Genomic DNA, 20356 nt, shown 5'->3' with positions numbered 1-20356 from the left:
TGAACGCCCATCTGGTGCTGGGAGTGTAGATCTGGACCCTCTGAAACAAAACACGCACAGATCCTCATGCCAAGGCCCAGTGCTGTTCTGGCCCAGCTCTGTTCCTCATGCTCCCCTGCTTCCCGGCTGTCCCTTGGGCCACCATGCAGTGGTGCCCAGCCTATTGTCACCTCAGCATTCCCCAGGCTCCAGAGCCAAACTTCGTGTCACTTTAGCTTTTTCCCAACCTTGCCCTCTGTTAGACAAGGGAATGTGATGACAGGCTGATGGGCTGTGCGTTGATACTGTTTGCACTGGCATCTTGTACCTGCTATCCTTTTCAAGTGGTTCTCTGTGAAGTCAGCAGAGCTGTGTTTCTCCAAGAGGTCAAGAGAATTATCTGGAAGCACTGAGTGTGTCTACTCAGACTTCTATCCTTCTTATTTCACGATCATGTCAGGTACAGAGGCATCTAAAGCAGTCCCAAGCTTCAGATCCAAAGCGCAGAAGCATATATTTGACTTTGAGTGAAAGGATTCCTCTAGACTCCAGTTTTATTACCACTGCGCTTAAAGCTAAGCACTTGTCTTTTGTGGATCCTAACAGCATCAATAATTTACACTGTGAAAGCAGCTAGAGGCCCCATTTAAGCTGAGACTTTGTACAAACAAAATAATTGACAGTCTCTAAAAATCTTTCAGACTGGAATGTAAATCTGCAATTCCCTTTGTAGCTTGCTCTTCCCTGATTTATTTTTTGCTCATATTTAATCCAACTTAAACATTTCCATTCAGCTACATCAGCATGTTATTTTTATATTCAGTTCTTAATGACTAATGAGAAGACTTGACCCTTGTCTTTGCTGTTTGAAGAGGGCAGCAGCAGTGAGGCTCAAATGCTGAAAGATTTACTGTAGAGTGACCGGTTCTGCTGAGACACCAACTGAGATATGAGCCTTGGATTAAGATGCTTCTGAAATATTTGTGCAAGCTTTCAGCACCAGCATAGACTTCTTGTCAGATCAGATGTTTGCCAGTCAACAGCAAAAATACTCCTTCCGAATTAACTCTCCCCCAAGGAGTTTGGGCTTAAACCATTCATGATGTTTTCTGACTGCATATGGCTACTGATGAATCAGTGTCAGTCCTCTTGTAATCTGGAGCAGATGCAAAAGCAAGATAATGAATGGAACCAAACTCGTTTTCTGATACTGCTTCATATATCTGGTGTAGTTTAGCAGATGTCACCCAACATAGAGCTCCTGAAGACAGAGCACCTCTGATCATCAGGCGACTTGTTGCTGTCTGAGTGTTTTTGTTTGTAATTGTCATGAGCTGTCCTTGCTCACTTCTCTTCCCTTCTGTCCAGAATCAATTCTTTGCAAAAACACTGATTCTCATTTTCCACATGCTGCTACGGTCTCCTCTCCTGGCTGTCACTTGTCCTCTCCCACAGCATGAAGCTCCAACCTGAACTCTGTGGTCCAGTCACTGCTGAGGATAGCAGAAAATTGAGTGCCTGGGTACTTTTTATTTGGTTTTTGAAACACACCCTGCACTGCCAGCAGCCCAGTAGAGCTTCCTTTAGCACCGTGGTGCCCCACTGACTCATAGTCAATTTAACATCCTCTAAAATCCCCCAATACAATTCCATGATAGGAAAATACTGGTTAGAAAACAGCTCATTTCCTCTTTTTTAAGGAGATTGATGGAACTATTTAAAGTCTTTTACAGTAGTAATTGTTTTTTTATAACACCCTTAGCATGCACAAAGTTGATTATGTTCAGTATTCTTACTAAATGCCTCTGTAGCTGTAACATAATAAGGACTAAATGAGAGACAGAATAAAACAATAAACAAATATTTTGAAAATACTTCAGGTTTTTGGATTTTTTTTTGGAGGGCAATGACAGCAGCAGAAGTTGAGTTTGCAGCTTTCCCAGCTTTGCCTTTTCCAGTGTGGAATGCTCAGGATGCTCCAGAAGCCCCATCTGATTCTCAGATCAGAATCACCATTTATGCAAGACACATTTGGCACCAAGAGGTACAGTTCGGACAGAGAACAGTTGAAGTTCAAGCTGTCCCTAAGCAGCTGAGTCCATCCATCTGGGCCAGTGAGAAGCAGTTACCACTTCTGCAAACCACCATGGCCAGGAGCTCCTCACAAACCCTCCTCCTTGCTAGCTGCTCCAGTGATGCTTTGCTCCAAAGTGGGGATCAGTGATACATAGGACCCATATACAAATCTTGACATGGAGGAAACACCTTGGTCTCCCACAAGCTTCCTGTGTGCTTCCTTCTTACCTACAAAACCAACATGCGCTCTCTGCCCTTCTAATCTTCCATGCCTTTGGGACTGACCAAGAACAGCTGTTCTTCTAATTTAGACCACTGACCAGCAGAATAAAAACAATAAAAACTTCTTATCCATAAAATACACCTTCTCAGTAATAAAGCTATCAATAAAAACAAAAATAAAATCCACTTTTGTTTTGGAGCAAGATTTGAAGCCTGTTTCCTTAGCTAGAGGTTTCAGGATTCACAAAGATTTTTTCCAGTACTCCTTCGAACTTTTGGCCCGTTCAGCCTACTGGGGATGTATTTAATGGTGAGGCTTGGCTAGTCTATAGTTTTTTTTTATTGCAGCAAGAATCACTAAAATAGGAGTATAGCAAGTCAGTCCACTGTCATTTTGAAATCTGACTGTGGGACAAAGGGAGCACACTTCATAAAAAAAAACTAAATCTATCTTCTATGCTTTTCTATTAAAATGTATTTGACAGAAAAGACTAAAAATCACATTATATCCCACAGAAATTTTTTCCTTTTTTATTTCTTTCTTCTGAGAGAAGCAACCCTCTGACAGATCTGTTTCAAGCAGAGCATCCAGATGAACTTATTTGATTGCTAGCTTTCTGAAATCAGCTTTCTAGGAATAAGTTAAATAAATGCCTTCTAGGTGTGTAAAGAAGGTGTGTAAGCTAAGGGGACAATGCAAAGCTTGCTGACAGCATTAGAAAAACTCTTCTCATCTGAACAGATCTTGGATTAGACCCAAAGCCAGCTGGTCTGAAAGAAAAGGAGGGCAGAATTAGAGTATTCCCCAAGTGTTAAGAGACATAAGCAAGGCTGCATGTAATGGAAATAAGGAAAGATTTGTTGATAAAGATAGTATAGCAGAAATTCCTTTCAGGTTTTTCTTTGTTCCTATAATTTTGGATATGACAGTTTCTGACAGATTAGGCAAGCATCCACTTTCCTTCCAGGAGAAGATGTGGTGAGCAGAAGCAAAGGCTGAATACACCACACAGCATAGCAACCCCACTGTTTGAAGTAATAGCCTTAAGCAAGGAGACCTGCCAGATGGTATGAACAAGAGGTAGGCACACAGGCAGCACACTGCAAGACGCACAATTGTATTTGAAATACATAGTTACCTGCAGTACCAAACAGGAGGCACATGGAAATTTCTCTTGTCCAAATGCTGAGCAAAGGACATTGAAGTACACCAGGCCCAGGGAGAGATAATTCAGTTGACAATACATTCCCTATTGGTACTATTGGTACAGAAGCAGTAACCCCCCCCTGCAATCCACAGATGACCTCACTGGTGGTGCTTTACATCCAACCTGTACCAACCCGTAAAAAATCCCGTAGCCCTTTCGTAAGCCTGAACATAGACAAAATCCCAGTTTTGATAAATACATGTTGCCTACCAACTTCTTCCTCGTTGTTATCCCCTGTAAAAACAGTACAGACCTCATCCTTTGGTGGTGGTTGCATTTGTGTGCAAACCAGGCATGAATCAATTACTGTTTATAAAATGCTTCTGGCTCCTAAAAGACTAGAAGTACCTCTATAAACATACCACACTTTCATAAGCTTTCCATTGGGCTCCGATGATTGATGAACTTTCAGGCCAGAAATGCCATTTTGATCAACTAAGTCAACCCTGGGCACAACAGAGGCCAGAGAATTTCCTGTAGCAGTTCTCATAATCAGATTAAAACACATGGTTTTAGCTTGTGGCAAAAGAGGTAGAAAACAAACAGGAATGTTTCTGTTTTTCCCAAAGAAAGAATAGTGAATCTGCAAAAAGTGTTTTAGCATCAGTGATTTTCATGCTGAAGAACATTTTAAGTGTTTCACATTAAGCTTTTATTTAGGGAACATCGGTTTGCACTGTACATTGTAACTTTTTCTACTTAGGGCAGAGAGTTTTTATCTTTTTTCCCTTGCACAAGAACCACAAAATATCTTTTCCCAGAATGGTTCGATTGAGTATAACTATAAATTAAAGATGAACTATCTCTATACTGAAGCTCTGTTCAAGACTCACATCAAAATATGTCTATGTCCCATACTTTCCTCATGCTAAGAAAAACTGACACTTGGAGTGGCTGTGTGTTCTGTATTTCAATGCAAAGGCAGGCTTTAGCTGTGGTTTGTGAAAAGTGGGATTCACTAATCAGACAAAGGGAAGGATTGGTCTCATTAACATCCCGTTGAGGAGGAACTGCCCTGCTAGAAGGAATACATTGCAAGTTATTTATCTAAAAAACAATGAGGAACACAGAGTACCCAAAATAATAAGACACGTCCTTCATGCATGAGTTTAACCTGGAAAGCTGAAGCAGGGTAGGTAGGAAGAATGAAAAATAGAAGTACTAGACAAAACTTTAGTCGTGTTTTCTGATAATGGCATCTGCTCACCTCTTGCCACAATAGGAAGGGTGTCTCAATCATATCAATGTTTTTCACAAGTCCTCTATGCCTGTATAGCAAAAGCAATAGGAAAAAGTACAGAAAAAAAAAAAAAAAAAAAAAAAAAAGTAATGTACATAGCATAACAGGGATAAAATTCAGCTCTCCTAAAATCAATTGCAATTTTGCTGCTGGTTTCAGCATAGACAGATTTCTCATATACCTAACAGAGAAGATCACTGGTTTTTACATCAGAACAATTTCAGATTTCATGCAAGAAGACTCTCTTTGCAAAAGCAGCTTTCACTTAACTTCCTAAATTCCTAATTCCTTAAAATCCTAGAGAGAAAGATTATTCATAACTTTAAGTAAGTGCTTATCTTGTCCAACTGCGGCACAAGATTACAGTCTTTTGGGAAAACACACATGTGGAAAGGAAGGAATGTGTTCTCACCAGGAAGATGACAGGTCTGAGTTCTCCCTAACCCTTGCTCTTGAAAATACACTTCTTTGAGTGACTAAAGAAAACATTTTTAGTTTTCTCTCATTTCAGGGAAAAGTAGTGTTCGTGAATCCTAGATAATGGCAGGAAATGTCTCCATGTTCTCTGCTCAGTGTTACATTTTTATTAGCCATGACACCCACAAGTCTTGGCAGGAGTCCTCATGCTCTGCGATTCCCAAAGGCTTGGCAAATTCTTTGAAACCAGAGGCCAACTGGGTGTGACCAGATGCCACAGTAAGATGCAGAGTGGCCTTTTTCAGTCTTGCCAACCCCAATGATTCTGAAGGAGCTGTCACTGGTGGATTAGTTGCTAAGGACACCTCCCTTTCCATTGAGGCTTGAAAGACTTGAAACCTGTCTTTTCTCTGCTTATCTCCTTTCTTCAAAAGGAAAAAGAACAACCATCCACAAACACATTCTTCTTATTGAAAACACCTTGCTGCATAAGACAGCACATACACTACCTTTCAAGCAAAGGTGATGTAGAAAAGGTCAGTCAACACCTGAAAGAACTGTTGTGTTTTTTTTTGGTATTTCCAGTTTTAGAAAGCCTCAGCCAAAGCTGGACAAAGCACATTTTTAAGAAATTGGTCCAGACAGTCCTTTACAGATGAGTCACAGCAACCGAATATCAGAACAGAACAACGGAACTGCTGTCCTATCAGGGCCCAGTCAAAAAAAGTTGTTTTGATAAGTCCTTCTTTTACCTGATTCTTATCCTCACTGAGTCCAGTGGGGATGGGAGAACTAGTTTTATACCAGCTCTAAAACCTAAAGATCTAAAATCTAGATTTGTAGCAGATATATGTTACAGAAAAGAACATAGCAAATGGAATTGCTTGCAAATAACTAAAAACTTGTCAAAAGTGTCAAAAAAGCTGGTAAGCAGGACATGGCATAATTACAGGTTTCTTCCTATTCAATAAAATGCTTTTATGTGCATCAATCCTCTTTCAACATAAAATTCCATCACTTGTTTATTAGCATAAATGACAAGTGGGTCCACTCCAGGTATTGCTGCTGCCCCTAGCAGTCACCTCACTCCTGAAGTACACAGTCAAAATGAGGGCAGACTTGCCCTCAGCTGTCTTTACTTAAGGCTTACACAGGCCTTTCATAAAGAGCAAAAGCCACTGTCTTCGAGGAACACAGGAGACTCCTGTAACTATAGGACAAAACTTTCTTTCAGCCAAGATAGGTAACATCCCATCTTTTCATCACTCTCACCTCTACACTGATCTGTGCTGGGTTAGGTTATGTGTCCAACCAAGACAAATCTGTGTCATGCCATGGCAGGGGTGTTTGGCCTAATTTCTAAATGGGACATGTTTTTAAGTGCCTGATTTGAGATCTATTAAATCAAATAGATTTTTGGAAGTCTTAAACATCTGCCCATAGAGAAAGAAAAAAAGAGGGCTGTAGGGAAAGAGGGAACACTTTTTTTTTAGTTTGAATAACAAAAAAATCACTAATGTCTACTTTAAATTGTCAAGATAAGGAGTCCTTACGTAAGACACGCAACACTCAAGAGATATAAGAGAGACAGTACAGTATTACAGATCAACTATCTAGCACAGAGAAATCAAATGATTTTTAAAAAACTTTTGTGGAGATGGGGGAAGAGACAGAAGTTAGATATTTCAAGTGGTGACCACACATCCTTTCCTGAAAGCTGACAGCTAACTCCCCATACATTTTTTAAAAACCATTATGGAAGTTGTCAAGTTCTATGACATGTTGATCAAGGTTTGCCATTCAAGCAAGGAGCTTTACTTAACCTCAGACCTGCTTTAGATTTGTGCACACATCCAAGCAAAAACACACATGCAAGTCAACAGATCCATACTGTCATGGAGACAAATGATATTCTTTCAGGGTTTCAGGCTGAGAGAAGGGGCCAAAAGCCTTTGGCAGTACTCAGACCTCCCAGACTGCGAAGACAGGCTTCCAGGCTGTTCTGTGGCTGCATGCTTTTCACTGATTTTCAGGCCACAGGAACATGACAAGAGGTTTATAACCTCCTCCATCTTTTCTAGTCAAAAGACAAGATGTGGGAGGTGACAGGGCAAGGAGATGGGGAATTTTTCCCCCACCCCCATAGTTGATCCTTTTTGAATACTTCAGAGCTGCCAGTGTATTTCTCTGGATCTTCTTTCGGCTTAAATATGTTGCTAACCACTGGACAGATCCACTGGCTTGAGTGGTTCAGCTACATTTAGATGCCTGAGTCAAGTCTCATGTCCCCTCCTTCAGGACTATTTTTGTTAAAAAGCGTAAGATGCAAAAGACCAGATGGATATAAAACAATGTGGAGAACTTTCAGGATCAAACAGTACCTTAATCCCTCTGAGATACCAAATCTCTTCTGCCTTTAGACCTTGTCACATACTTTCTCTTGACAATGTGACTTTTGATATCGGACCCCAAACAACAGGTCATGCAGATGCACCAGCATATACAAAGAGGACTGAGGCCCACCATCTATTTTTCAAGTGAGACACATTTATAGTCTGACCAACCAGGGTACCTTCTATGGTGAGACAACTGTAAGTTAAAATAAGTAATTGCTCCCATTTGTCTGACACTTGTGAGATTGTGTTTGGAGCAGTGTGTCCAGTCTTGGCTTCCTCAATACAAGCAGTACATTGATGTACTAGACCAAAATGCATTTTATCTGTAATTCAGCTGTGCTGGCTTTCAAGACTAATGGTTTGTAAAGAATCTGGTTTGCAGTATTGATTAAGATCTCGATACAGGTTTTTTCCCCAGGAACATCAGGTGAGGCTACTTATTCAGTTGTATAAATTCCTTTTGGGATTTTAAGGGCAGAAAAATGAGTCATTTTTTCAACAGAAACTGCAGGTATGACCAATCTGAGAATAGCAGATGCATTTTACAATGAAATTATGAGTAATCAAACGTAGACACTATTTATCTGCATGTGAAGCTTACACATAATTACATTGAGAGTAAACCTCTGTACATGGAATTGTATATCACTTCTTTGGATTATATCAATGCTTTTGAGCTGTCTTACCTTCTGTTTCTGCTTTACTCGCAAGAGAAGATACCAACTGCTTTTTAAATGTATCAGCACCAATCCATGAATCATCTTGATTTCTCTGCTAACTGGAGAAAAACTTCTCACCAGACATTTCACATTATTTTATGTCTGCTATCTGAAAAGGAGTGTTTCCTCCCTTCCTGTATTGCAGTATGGGAGTAATAGTAGATATACAACAAGTACAAGTTTTCAAGACTACATGAAAAGCAGTACGTGAAAATCCAACAGAAATACATATTTCAAAAATGCAGCTAGAATTGCAGAAATAACGAATGTTGTACTTCATTACTGAGACTCCTGTATCCCTCAAGCCTTCATCTTGTCCATACAAGAAAATAAAACAAGTCAAGGACTGTGCTTTGGCACAGGAGCCAGCTGCCCAGCAGCTCGTATCCAGACAGCTAAGCCCTTTCACCTCCCCAGAACAAGATGCCTGTGGCCAAATTACCTACTGGTGATGGCCGCTGGCCAGCCAAGTCCCCAGACAGTGCCCAGGCGCTGTCTGGAGAAGCACTAGCTGGTGTGGGCTGGAGCTGTGCTAACAGCTTTATAGTATGGACAGGTATAAACCAGTGCTCAGGGCTATGCCTTGTCCCTGTTTAACCTGTTAGGATAGATGTAGCTATAACATCCTAAGGCTCTTGTATTTGCCGGCATTTCCTCTCTCTGTCATCACAGAATAATGGCCTATGTTAAACCAGAGCTCAACTGTAGTTGAATACTCATGTCAGCAAGGGCATAAGACAGAGACAGAACAGAAATTCTTAGAATTTATCACCTATGAGAACTGACTACTTAAGTTGTCTTTAAGGGGCTGAGACAACTGTTGTTTTTCTGGAAGCCTACAGGTAGTCAGATGAGGAGGAACTGGGGGTAAAACCCAAAGTATCTGTCAAGTTCTGGAAGCACAGTATTAACAAGAGGAGACAGATCAAACACAGCGTGCCTGCCACTTACAGCCTGACTTCTAAAATGGCAAAAGACATAGCTCTTATTTTCAGGTCATGTTTCCGCATCCTTCTACAGTATCTTTGCACAACTTGATGGAGACACATCCCTGAGGGGCCACCATGTACGCACTGGCTATGCCTGTCATTTATCATCACTCTGGAAGTGTTCATGAATTACTCTCCACATATACTATTTATTTAGAGATAATTCGAGTTGCTGCATGTGTGAACAGGGCCTTTCATTGAAAATCTGTAAGCAGCCAGACTGAAGGAGGGCTTGTGGGGAACTGTGATAAAGTGTTGCAAGCAAATGACACCCCAAACAGTTCTACCTCTGCAATGCCAGCATGCTGCCCGCAAATGAGGGAAACATCACAGCAAACAGCTGTCACTTTTTTGCTAAGCCAAAAACAGAAGTTTACATATTTATTTAAAGTCAGCTGGCTGTTGAAGTATACACATGTAATACTAACCATAGAAGCAGCAATGGCATGTTTCAATGGTATCTTGTTTTCCATTAACCTTCCCAGTGAGACCAGAAATGGGTAATTCCAGTGGAGAAGAAAAAAAGAGAAAGGAGAAATGACAATAAAATAGATAAGTCCACTTTCTATCTCCATATCTTGAAATAACTTGGGGTTTATGTTAACAGAACCTGTGTGGATGCCAGGTTTCCACTTTCCTAGAAGGTGGAAGGTTTGAGGATACGCTTCATTAGTCAAGATTTAAAAAACCTAACACAACTTCCCACTCTCTGAGTATTAATAAAACTGCTGAGCAATGTCATGTCAATCACCTTACAACTACAATTCTAATTGCAATTACAATTACTTCTTACAGTTTGAATAAATAGTTCTGCACTGGCAAATCACTTGTCTAGGAGGGTAATACCATTCAAGGTCTCAAATGAACCTCCTGCTCTTTTCAGAAGATGTATTACAACAGCTGATATTTAAAAGCCCTGGTAACCTGTTGAGCTGGAACAGAAAAAAAAAACACCTTTCCGTAATGGGGAACACAGACTTCCTAATTTTAGCCAATACAAAAATATTTTCTAAGAGCATGTTCCGATGCAGTTACTACAGTATCATAGAATAACCCCTGGTATTTCAAAGCTGGAAAAGGGAATGTATAGCTTAATTTGCAACATGAAAGAAATATACAGGTTTGAGAGTGAATGCTAATGCATTTTGTTGGTGGCCCTGCCTGCAGCAGGAGGTTGGAGCTTGATCCTTCCAACCCAAGCTATTCTATATAGGATTCTATGATTCTGATGTAATTGCCCCAGTTGTGATGATTAAATGCATATTGACACCAGTAATTACTGATACCAGCATCAGTCCGAAACTAGGCCACCCACTACACTGGTCTGCACAAAATGGTAGAGGCCTTTCTGTTAAGAAGTGATCTTCAGAAGAACTCTATTTACCTCTCAAAAGCTGTAAACACCATCTAATAACCCCCGTCTTTGTTTCAGACACCAACACTCAATCTCATAGCATGCAAGCAACTTATGAAACCAAGCTCATTCCTTCTTGCAGAGATCTGGCTTCCAGTGCTAGCAGAGAAGTCAAAATCTTGACTGTTGAATCCATTCTATACAAAAAAGTTGTCCCTGCTAAAGAAATTCTGCAAGGACAATATTAATGATAGTCCATGGTACACCATACTGTATTTTACTTAACCTTGATCTGCAAACTGGATTATCACACCATGAACAAGAGCACCTGCAGTAAGTAATGACTAGATGTCACCATGGACCACTGTTATTTCTAAATCACAATTTGTCCTGTTCAGCTAATTTAGGCCAAATCAACATATACATGGACCTTCCACTCTTTGCATGTTGTCATTCACATGGCTTCATGTGTAGGCCAAGTTATCCTTTCCTTGCAGTGGAGCTGAAATGCTGAGAGTTGACAGTTTTATCAGTTTTATCTGAAGAAGAGTATTTTAGGCGGATTTTATATATATATATATATATAATATATATACACACACACAAATTTACATGCATATATCTACATATACACACATATATATATACACACTATGTGCATATCTGCATCTACAGAAAGGGTAAAAAAGGAAGATCCAAGGAAATGCAGAGCAGTTGGCTGCATTTTAGTCCCTGGGAAAACTATGGAAGAGGTCCTTGCAAAAGCAATTTCTAAGCACAAAAATGACAAGAAACTCTCTGTTTTCTGCTGAAGGGTAAATCATGCTTGGCCAAACAATTTGCTCAGTTGAGAAGAGGAAAGCTGTGGATATCATCTACCTTTATTTTAGCAAAATGTTTGACAGTATCCCACAGAATCCTCTTTGGCAAGCTGCTAAGATATGGACTGGACAGATAAAAAATCCACATTAAAAAAATGATAGAACTGTTGAACTCAGAAGTTGCTGGTTAAAGGTTCAAAGTTATGATGGCAGGTGGTTGCAAATGAAGTTTCTTGAGTCAATGTGATTCAACTTTACAGATGATCTGGTTGACAGGATTGAATGCACCCTCAGCAAGATTTAGGGTGAACTAGAAGAGGAGGTAGATATGCTAGAAGGAAAAACCATACAGTCAGATTTCAACAGACTTGGCCAATAAGAATGAGTTTTACCGTGAGGTTCTACAAAGACAAATGTCAAGTCCTGAACCCAAGATGCAGTAATCCCAAGCAGTAGCACCAGCTGGGCACTGCCTGGCTGGGCAGTAACACTACTGAAAAAATCCCTGGGTGTCCTGGCAGACAGAAAACTGAACATGAGCCAATGGTGTATCCTGGCAGCAGTAAAGGCCAGCAGCATCCTGGGCTGGATTAGCAAAACTATAGCTGGCAGATCAAGGGATGTGATTTCTCTATTCTATTTGGCACATGTTAGGGCACAGCTGGAACATTATCCTGTTTTTCTTTCCCCATTTGAAGAAAGACATTGAGACCCTGAGATGGTCCAGCAGGGGCTGGAGAACTTCACAACTGAGGAAATGCTGACTGAATTGTCCCTGCTTAGCCTTTGGATATGAAGATTCAGTGGGGGAATCAAATAACTGCCTTCCAGTACCTAAGGAGTGCTTGTGGAGAAGATGCTGGGATTCCCTCCAGCGTGATGGGAAAAGAAATAACAGGAACAAGTGGCTTCAAAGGAAATTCCACCTAGATATTAAGAAAAAATGTTGCTGTGAGAACAACTAAAGATTAGGATCAGTTGCTTGGAGAAGAGTTGAATCTTTCTCATCAGAAATATTAAAGATGTGGCTTGACTCAGCCTTGAACAACTTAATCTGCTGCCCTGCTTTCAACATAAAATTGGCCTAGATGATCTTGAGAGGTCTTTTCTAGACTTCATGTTTCTGTGATTCTCTTCCTCTTAGTATGTACTTTGCTGCATGTGAATTCAGGGGAAAAACAGTCCTGAACTATTGTATTTGGAGCAGAAAGCAGTAAGGATGCAAGAGTACTTGTTTTGTATGAGTACATAACATAGAAAGAGTTAAAGATCTTTTGCTAGCTCAGACAGCAGCTCCAGCTCCTGCATATCCAGACTTTTAATGGCCTGGGCTGCACCCTCACCTGGCAGACAGCCTCCATGCCAGGTTTCTGTACAGTCTAACCCTGCCCAGAGGGGCAGAGAGCCTCCTGCTTCTCACTGTCTAGGTTTCCTCTTATTGCTGACTTGTTTGATGCTCCACATCATGCACCAGTGCAAAGCACAGGCACTTCCATCTTCCATCTCTGACATGAGTGGGCATGCAAGGTTTGGCCTCCAAGTGGGTGCAGCAATTTCCCATGAAAGTGAGGAAAAGAGGTGATTCACTGTTAGAGACAAAACTGGTTACAGACAAAGGTCTCAGCCCACCAGAAGCCCATCATGGCATGAGCTACAAGACCAAGAGGTGACCAGATCCCACAGATAAGATATCCCAGAGTCATCAGCTATAGAGTTAACCACTCCAGCAATAACACATGCATGAGGCAAACAGATCACACTAACTAATTTTTGGCTGGGTGCCTTAAAATTCAAAACCCTGCCTAGCAACAAAGGGTTGTTTCTCTGTAAGGATGAACACTGAGATGGACACAATAAAGGGGATGGATTTATCAGTCACACTGCAGATTTCCTGACCTCCACATGGAGAAAGAAAGGGAGCTGGGCTGGTGGGAGATGGAAATCAAAAGCAGGCTGAGGAAAAAGATGGCTGGGGAGGAGTTGGGGACAACCAATCACCACGGCATACCTTCAGGATGTCTTCTACCTGAAGTATTGTACCTGAAATACCTCTCCAAATCTGCTTCAGATAAGTAGCAATTCTTACCCTGAGGAGCTGGAGAAGTATCTTATCCCACACTCCTCCCTTCCCTGATCCTGGCTCCTAATTTGCTACATGTGAGAATAATGCAGACACCTCCGTAGCTATTAAACACGAGATGTTTGAGACAATGAGAATCCACTGGGCGCAGCAATCCTGGGGGTGCTTGGGGTGATGCCTGGATGTATTTTGCTTGGCTCCACTTGGAGGTTGCCAGTAGACTGTACGTCACTGTTCTCTGTCCCAACAACATACTAGTGCAGCTTCGCCAGCCAGGCAGGGAAACAAGAGCACTTGTAGTGGGTCAGGCAGCAGTCAAGCAGCCACCATGGAGCCATTTGGAAATAAGGAAGTGAGCAGAATAAGCACCTATTTTTGCAGAAATGATCTGCAATTAAACTGATTTTAGCTGTTCTAGGCCACCCACAGGAAGACATCTTAAGGCTTGAGAACAGGCATTAAGTACAGCTTCACAAAGGCAGGAAAACTGATGCGTTCATGTTTTTATACCCATTTCCCACATGACAGGGTCTAGGAGATCACTGCCTGTCCATCTTTGCTCTGTTTAATACAGTTGCTGAAAGCAATTAAACATGTCACAGAACTGAAAGATAATGAGATTTCTACCCATTGTGTAAAAGCAGCTGAGCGGAGGAGAGAAACCCTAAAATTGCCTGACCAGCTTGGGGATGAGTTTGCACGCTGCTGGAGATGAGCAGTTTCAGATGGGGACCAGCTGTGGCTCTGGGCTATGTGCGCCAGGAAGGCACAGATTCTGCCTGGGGATGTGAAGCAGGGATGGGCAGGTGACTGACTGGAAAGGGAAGTGGGACACGGACCTTCTATGTCTATGTTAAAGAGGAATCACTGGGTGCTGGTCTCTGAAGCTTGGGAAAATATGGTGTACCCAAAGTGACAGCAAAGTTAGGTAGAAATTGCATTTCAGTTTCTTCTTTGTATCTACTTAGGCACTCAGTGGGATTTACTGGGAAGCATTCTGAAATCACTGAATTCTTGACACCTCAAATAATCTGATATTTAAAAGGTTTCCTCTGTTCCTTCATATCATACACAAGTGAAGTGAAATGTGGGGTGGCCAAGATGTCTCTTGGACTCTGCTCCTCCCCCTGCAAGCACTGAAGTGGCCAAGGCTGCAAGGAAGAGATTGGGCTACTCAAGAAAAGTGTAGCAGCAGCTCCTGACTTCTCTCCTCCCTGAACAAAAGCAGCTGTAAATGCTGAAACACTGGGGTATGCAGTTGAAGCATTTTTAGATAAATTGATAAGGATTTGGAAGTTTTTCTAAAACACCTAGCTAGCAGCTAGAGATTTGGCAATGGCTGACCTACTCTTGTATGTATGAATTTGGATCACAGCTCCCTGGAACTAGATGATCTCTTCCAACCCAAACTATTCTGTAATTCCTTGCTACACTGAAGCATTTCAGGATCTTCACCATGAACCTTAGAGTCCTTCTGAGTGCTCATCCAGCACCTGCTAACTCTAGACAGATCACTCTGATTTGCATTAGAAATCCCATCCTGACATACAGAACTTCTCACAAATGATGTCCCAGGTCCCAGAATATCCAAGTGTTATGCCATGGGTAACGGTAAGAATGACAAATACTACAGTTCTGGTTAGTAACAAAATATAGTTGGCTCTCAGCTGGTTCAAGGCTCAGTCATAACAACCAAAGCTTGATGGTGACACACAGTAATGAAGACAGACAGTGGGGTGATGTGGGAGTGATAAGAAGTGGTTAGATTCTTCTTACACAAGCAAATCTTGCTATGTCTTGTCTTAGGAAACTATTTCAACTATCTCTCCTATGATAAAAGGGGCATACCCAAATTGAGGGTTAAAAATGGAAAATCCTGCAGCTGAAAGAATATCCATCACAAGGAGACATACTGGAGATGGCTGAGAGAGACATCAAGGGTTTCATGAGAGTTACAGACTATTCAGAAAGGGCTGAATTTTAAAGCTTATAAAGCTTTTTTTTTTTTCCCCCTCTAACCTGGGATGCTTTCTTCTTAAGCTTAGCAGACCCTGAGGTCCTAATCAGCACTGGATGTTTAGATGACTTGGCAATCTTCCTGAACATTTTCTTTAAAATGAATACACTTTACAAGCACTAAGCAAGTCACAAACTGCCTTGACTTCCAGGAATAAGAAGAAGGTTCAGAGAATGCAACCCTGGAGTCCCTGATGGAAATTCAGCATATCTAACGGCAGAACCTTCCCATCTACACCCTCCTTTTCATTCAATTTTCTACCCTGTGCACATTTGCTACAAGGCAGTCGAGATGTCTCTGTGCAGCCAGGCTCATTCCAACTGGCAGCTCTGGATCAAAGAGCACTGGAAACATTAATCACCAGTGTGCCTAATCACTTCCAATCACAAGAAGCTTTTCTCTGTGACCTGGCATATAAACATGGAGTCATTTCATTCACTGGTTGACAGACCAGAAACCAAACAATCCTTATCATACCTAATTCATCTTACTCCTCTGGGTTATAGGTGGATCAGCCTGCGATTCTCCAGCAGCCGTGGCAAACTTTAGGCGCTTTACTTAATCAAACTAATTAGCACCCTGTCTGTAGCGCCTTTTATCTGTTGGTGCCAAAGTAGTTTACAAGCATTAAGTGCATCTAATTTCATGATAGCAGAGCAAGATGTGGTTAATATTTTTAAAAGCACCTCCAGTAATGAGGGAGAGTTCTTGGTTTAAAGCCGGGAAGGGGCTCAAAGTGGCAAGTTTAGCTGATGCATGAAAACCACTTTGAAAATTAAGCGAGCAAATGGTGAAGTCAGGGAGGGAGCCCAGGAATTTTGATTGCCAGCTATCTGTGCTGCCCGCACTGCCATATGGTTTGTAGCAAAAGGCAAGAAATAATCAAAGCAGACATCTGTGCCCAGAGCCTTATCTATTTGGGCACCATCCTCCGGACAGCCGCGCTTTGAGCACAAACAAAGCATGATGAGATCTCCTCTCCCATCAGTGGGTCGGAAGGAGATGTTGTACCTCCTGCTCCAGTTCAAGAATATGTGTGTGTGTCTGCCACCTGTTTGGGAGTTTGCTCCCTCAGTAACATTGATTTCTCACTTAATGCCAGGAGCACAACAGCACTGTCACTGTTGCAAGGACAGCTGACAGAAACTAAGGGTGTTTTAGCTTTCCTTGGCTTGGGGGGGGGAAAAGAAAGAATTATGCTAAAGGTCAGTCTGTTCCAGGGCAGCTTGTTCCTGCTTTGAAGGAGAACCAAGGGGTGGTACAGGAACCTGCTGCTACACCTGATAGGATTCCATAGATAAGAGCCAGTGATGGGGCTGTGCAGGAGCAGTTTGCAAACATGCATTACCTGCTTTGAGCCTCTCTTAAAACTGCCTGGTATACATTTTGTACCTTCTTCTCCCCAGTGCATGGTAACAGAGATGTCAACACAGAACAGTATTTCAGTGTCTTTTCCCTGGGAGCAGATACCTTTGGGAAGAGGTGAGGGGAGACTGGAAGTGGTGCATGAGTACACAGAAACTTCCTTCCTACCTGATTCACTGCAGTGGGTTAGTTTTTAGTTAAATGAAGGATTTCCCGGCAGAAAGGCTGCCAATCCAAAGCTTGGGAGAGCTGGATTTCAACACCTGCTTAGCCACAGGCTCACTGCCTGATCATGCACAAGGTACTCAGAAGCCTCTTGTTTAATGGTACTGACCTATCTGGCTCCTGGTAGGAAGTCCACAACACTGAGCTGGTGGGATGCAGAAGATTAGGCATCTATGAATAGGTTTGGCAAGTGGCAGGACATCCAGTAATGGCTGCCAACCAGGGTAGAATGAAGTGCCAAAAGGCAGGAGCAAATTTCCCCCAAATCTCTGCTATTTGAAGCACATGGCTCCATGAAAATTGACCGTTGGGTGGGCTGTGAGGGGCTGCTTCACCCCCCCCTGCACCAGTATCTGTGGAGGTTTAGCTCATTATCCTCCTCACTCTCATCTTCCCACACCAGGTTTCTACAGCGCTGTGCAGACCCCACACTGAACCTTATCCTTTCGATTCCCAGTACCAATCTGCTGCAGAAGTTAAAAAATCAACTGGGAAGAAGGGGCTGATCACAGGTGCTGGGGCCCTTCTCTTGCCTTGAACAGGGAGCAGGAACCAGACAGGGCAGCTGGAAGCAGCACCACCCTCATCAGCTTCAGGGAGAGGTGCCAGAGCCAGTCCCTGGGTATTACTTTCTCTCTGCAAATGGCTGGGTATGGGGAATTCATACCTCTGCCTGCTGGTCAGGTACAGGGAGGAGGTAGGGGAGGCTTTGTCTGTGGAGTCGCACAAATTCTAGGCGGTAAAATGGTAAAGCGTAGCTGCATCTCCCTCCAGTTGTGAACAGTATTGTTTTGGTTGCTGACCTGGCAGAGGCAGCATCTCAGTGCCATCTCAGTACTGTGAGCCTACAGGGTCCCAAGAGGGCAGGAGACAAAGCAGCCTGAGGTGTCATGGCCAGCAGTGCCAGCAGGATCGCTCTGGGCACCTGGCAGTTGTACCAGTGTCTTAGAATCATGGAATCATCAACTATCCAGAGTTGGAAGGGACTCAAGAGAATCACTGAGTCCAACTCCTGGCTCCACACAGGACCACCTAAAATTCAAACCTTGTGTCTGAGAGTGTTCTCCACACTCTCCTTGAACTCCAGCAGCTCGGGGCTGTGCCCACTGCCCTGGGGATCCCGTTCCATGCCCACTGCACTTTGGTGCAGACCCTGTCCCTGACTCCCACCTGAACGCAGCTCCATGCCGTTCCCTGGGCCCTGTCGCTGTCACACAGCAGAGCTCAGCGCTGCCCTCCGCTCCCTGTGAGGAGCTGCAGCCGCCATCAGGCCTCCCCTCAGCTCCTCTGCTCTGGGCCAAACAAACCTGGAAACTTCCGTTGCTGCTCACACATCTTGCCTTCCAGACTCCTCCTCATCTTCGTAGCCCTCCTTTGGACACTCTCTAATATTATGTCCTCACGTTGTGGCACCCAAATGTGCACCCAGTGCTCAAGGCGAGGTCGCACAGTGCTGAGCAGAGTGGGACAACCCCTTCCCTTGCCTGGTGGCAGTGCTGGCCGGGTGCACCCCAGGGTGAGGTGGGGATTTGGGCCTGGTGCCCGAGACTTTTCTATAGCTGCTTTATTTCCTATCATCAGAGAGGGAACAAGGACAGAACACTACCAGATATCTCAGTCCCACAGGGAGAAGAAGCAGAACACTTCAAGATATGAAGCATTCAAAGAAACCCTCTTTTGTCACAGGTGACCAGCTAGCATTGAGACTGTTCCAGACACCGGCCATGGGTGCCTGTGAGGAAGATCTCAGGAGCTGCAACACCAGCTTAGCCCTTCCTTGTTCCTGAGAGGACAAGAAAAAAAGGAAGGACACATGAGAGGAAGGAAAGGAGCTGGTGCTGACACTGTACAATGAAGAATGAAACTAGAAATGCCAAAGTCATAGGAAAGTGAACTGTTCTCATAATGATCATTTTCTGGTGTGGAAAAATGAGTTTGAAACAATTAACTTTTCCCAAGCTCTAAACAGTTGAAAGCAAGGTCTAGCTGGATGCATCAGGCAGCCAGTGACCAGCTGCCTCTGACACACTCAGCAGGTCAGCTTCTTGGCTGGCAAAAAGCAATCCAAATCCATCAGTCAATGGAGTAGCACTGATTTCTTTAGGTAAATAAAACATGGTTCTCCTGCTGCTTCTTCAGGAAGCAGCTATGGGGGTGAATTTTCCAAATCTGTCTGAAGCTTCTTCCCTGCCAGTAGAAAGACAGAGTTGCTGTGGAGAATGGCTTAGCAAAATCTTGGATTAATCACAGACAGCCAGACGTTCATCTTCCCAGAGCCAAGAAAGCTGTTGGTAACCTTGTTCTTCCCTGGGAGTTTTGCAACTGTGCTATGACACTGCTAACTGAAGTTAATATACCCTTCCTCTGAGCAAAGCTTTTTAGTTGAGCCTTGGCACTAATAGAAGGCCCCAGAGCTCAGGGACCACAACAAGCACCCATCTGTCTATCCCCACATATCTGCATGGATGTGCCCTACATAAAAACAAAGCACCAGATGCAACCATGACAACTGTAGAGATGCACACTGCTGTCACCTGAAGGAGAGTCAAGGAAAAATGTGAGAGCTGTGCTAGTGGTGCCTTTGTCATCGTCTCCTTCCTCTCATTTGAAATTTGCTACTAGTAACAAAAAAATGGTAAGATAAGACAAGCTGTAAGACGCTCAACTCTGAGCGTACCATCAGAGCAGGATTGCTACTAGCCTCTCCTGTCTTGACCTGCTGCATTTTTGAAGTTCAAATGAGCACAGCTTCTCTCTTCATTCTTCTCCATTCTCTGTTCATTCACTAATTAGATTTGAAAGTGGGTCAAAGTGAAACCCATGCCATCTTGCTTAAATAAAAAGGAAACTAGAACAAAATCAGCAATAATCAAAACTCAGCTTTTGGCTTCCGCTCATCTTCTCCTTTGATTTACCATCCACTAGTTTATAAAAAAATATTCGCTGTTATGAAAATCTGCATGTGTGAATAAACATTTTGAGAACAGAACACTGCAGCAAGCAAGGGGGAAAAATCACAGCTTTTTAAGTTATGTGAAATATATTTATTCAAAACTAAGAATGAAATTGAAGGATAAAAATCTTCTTTCAGAGAGGCCACCATTTTCATATGTTCTCCGTAATGACAGGATTTTCAGGGAGCTTGAATATACTCCATGTTTGTTGTTTTCTAAGAGCACTGTTATCCTGTAAATGCAGAAACAAACACAAAACCTTTGGCCACCCATCAGCAAATGAATGACAAATAG

At 42.7% G+C, this 20356-nt stretch overlaps 1 long non-coding RNA gene across 2 annotated transcripts in view; it reads right to left on the bottom strand.

Annotated features, from left to right (window-relative positions):
- Positions 1–18802: 18802 nt before the first annotated feature.
- Positions 18803–20356, bottom strand: part of LOC128091571 (uncharacterized) — a 36991-nt gene continuing 35437 nt past the window's right edge. For both annotated transcript variants that reach the window (XR_008211464.1, XR_008211463.1), the window contains exon 3: positions 18803–20294. This is a non-coding gene — a long non-coding RNA (uncharacterized LOC128091571). The remainder of the gene's footprint in view (positions 20295–20356) is intronic.

This window comes from Tympanuchus pallidicinctus, unplaced genomic scaffold (assembly GCF_026119805.1).
Source record: "Tympanuchus pallidicinctus isolate F22 unplaced genomic scaffold, pur_lepc_1.0 scaffold5, whole genome shotgun sequence".
NCBI classification, from domain to species: Eukaryota; Metazoa; Chordata; class Aves; order Galliformes; family Phasianidae; genus Tympanuchus; species Tympanuchus pallidicinctus.
Note: the sequence above shows the minus strand (reverse complement) of the source record. Positions and strands in the feature narration are given on the sequence as shown.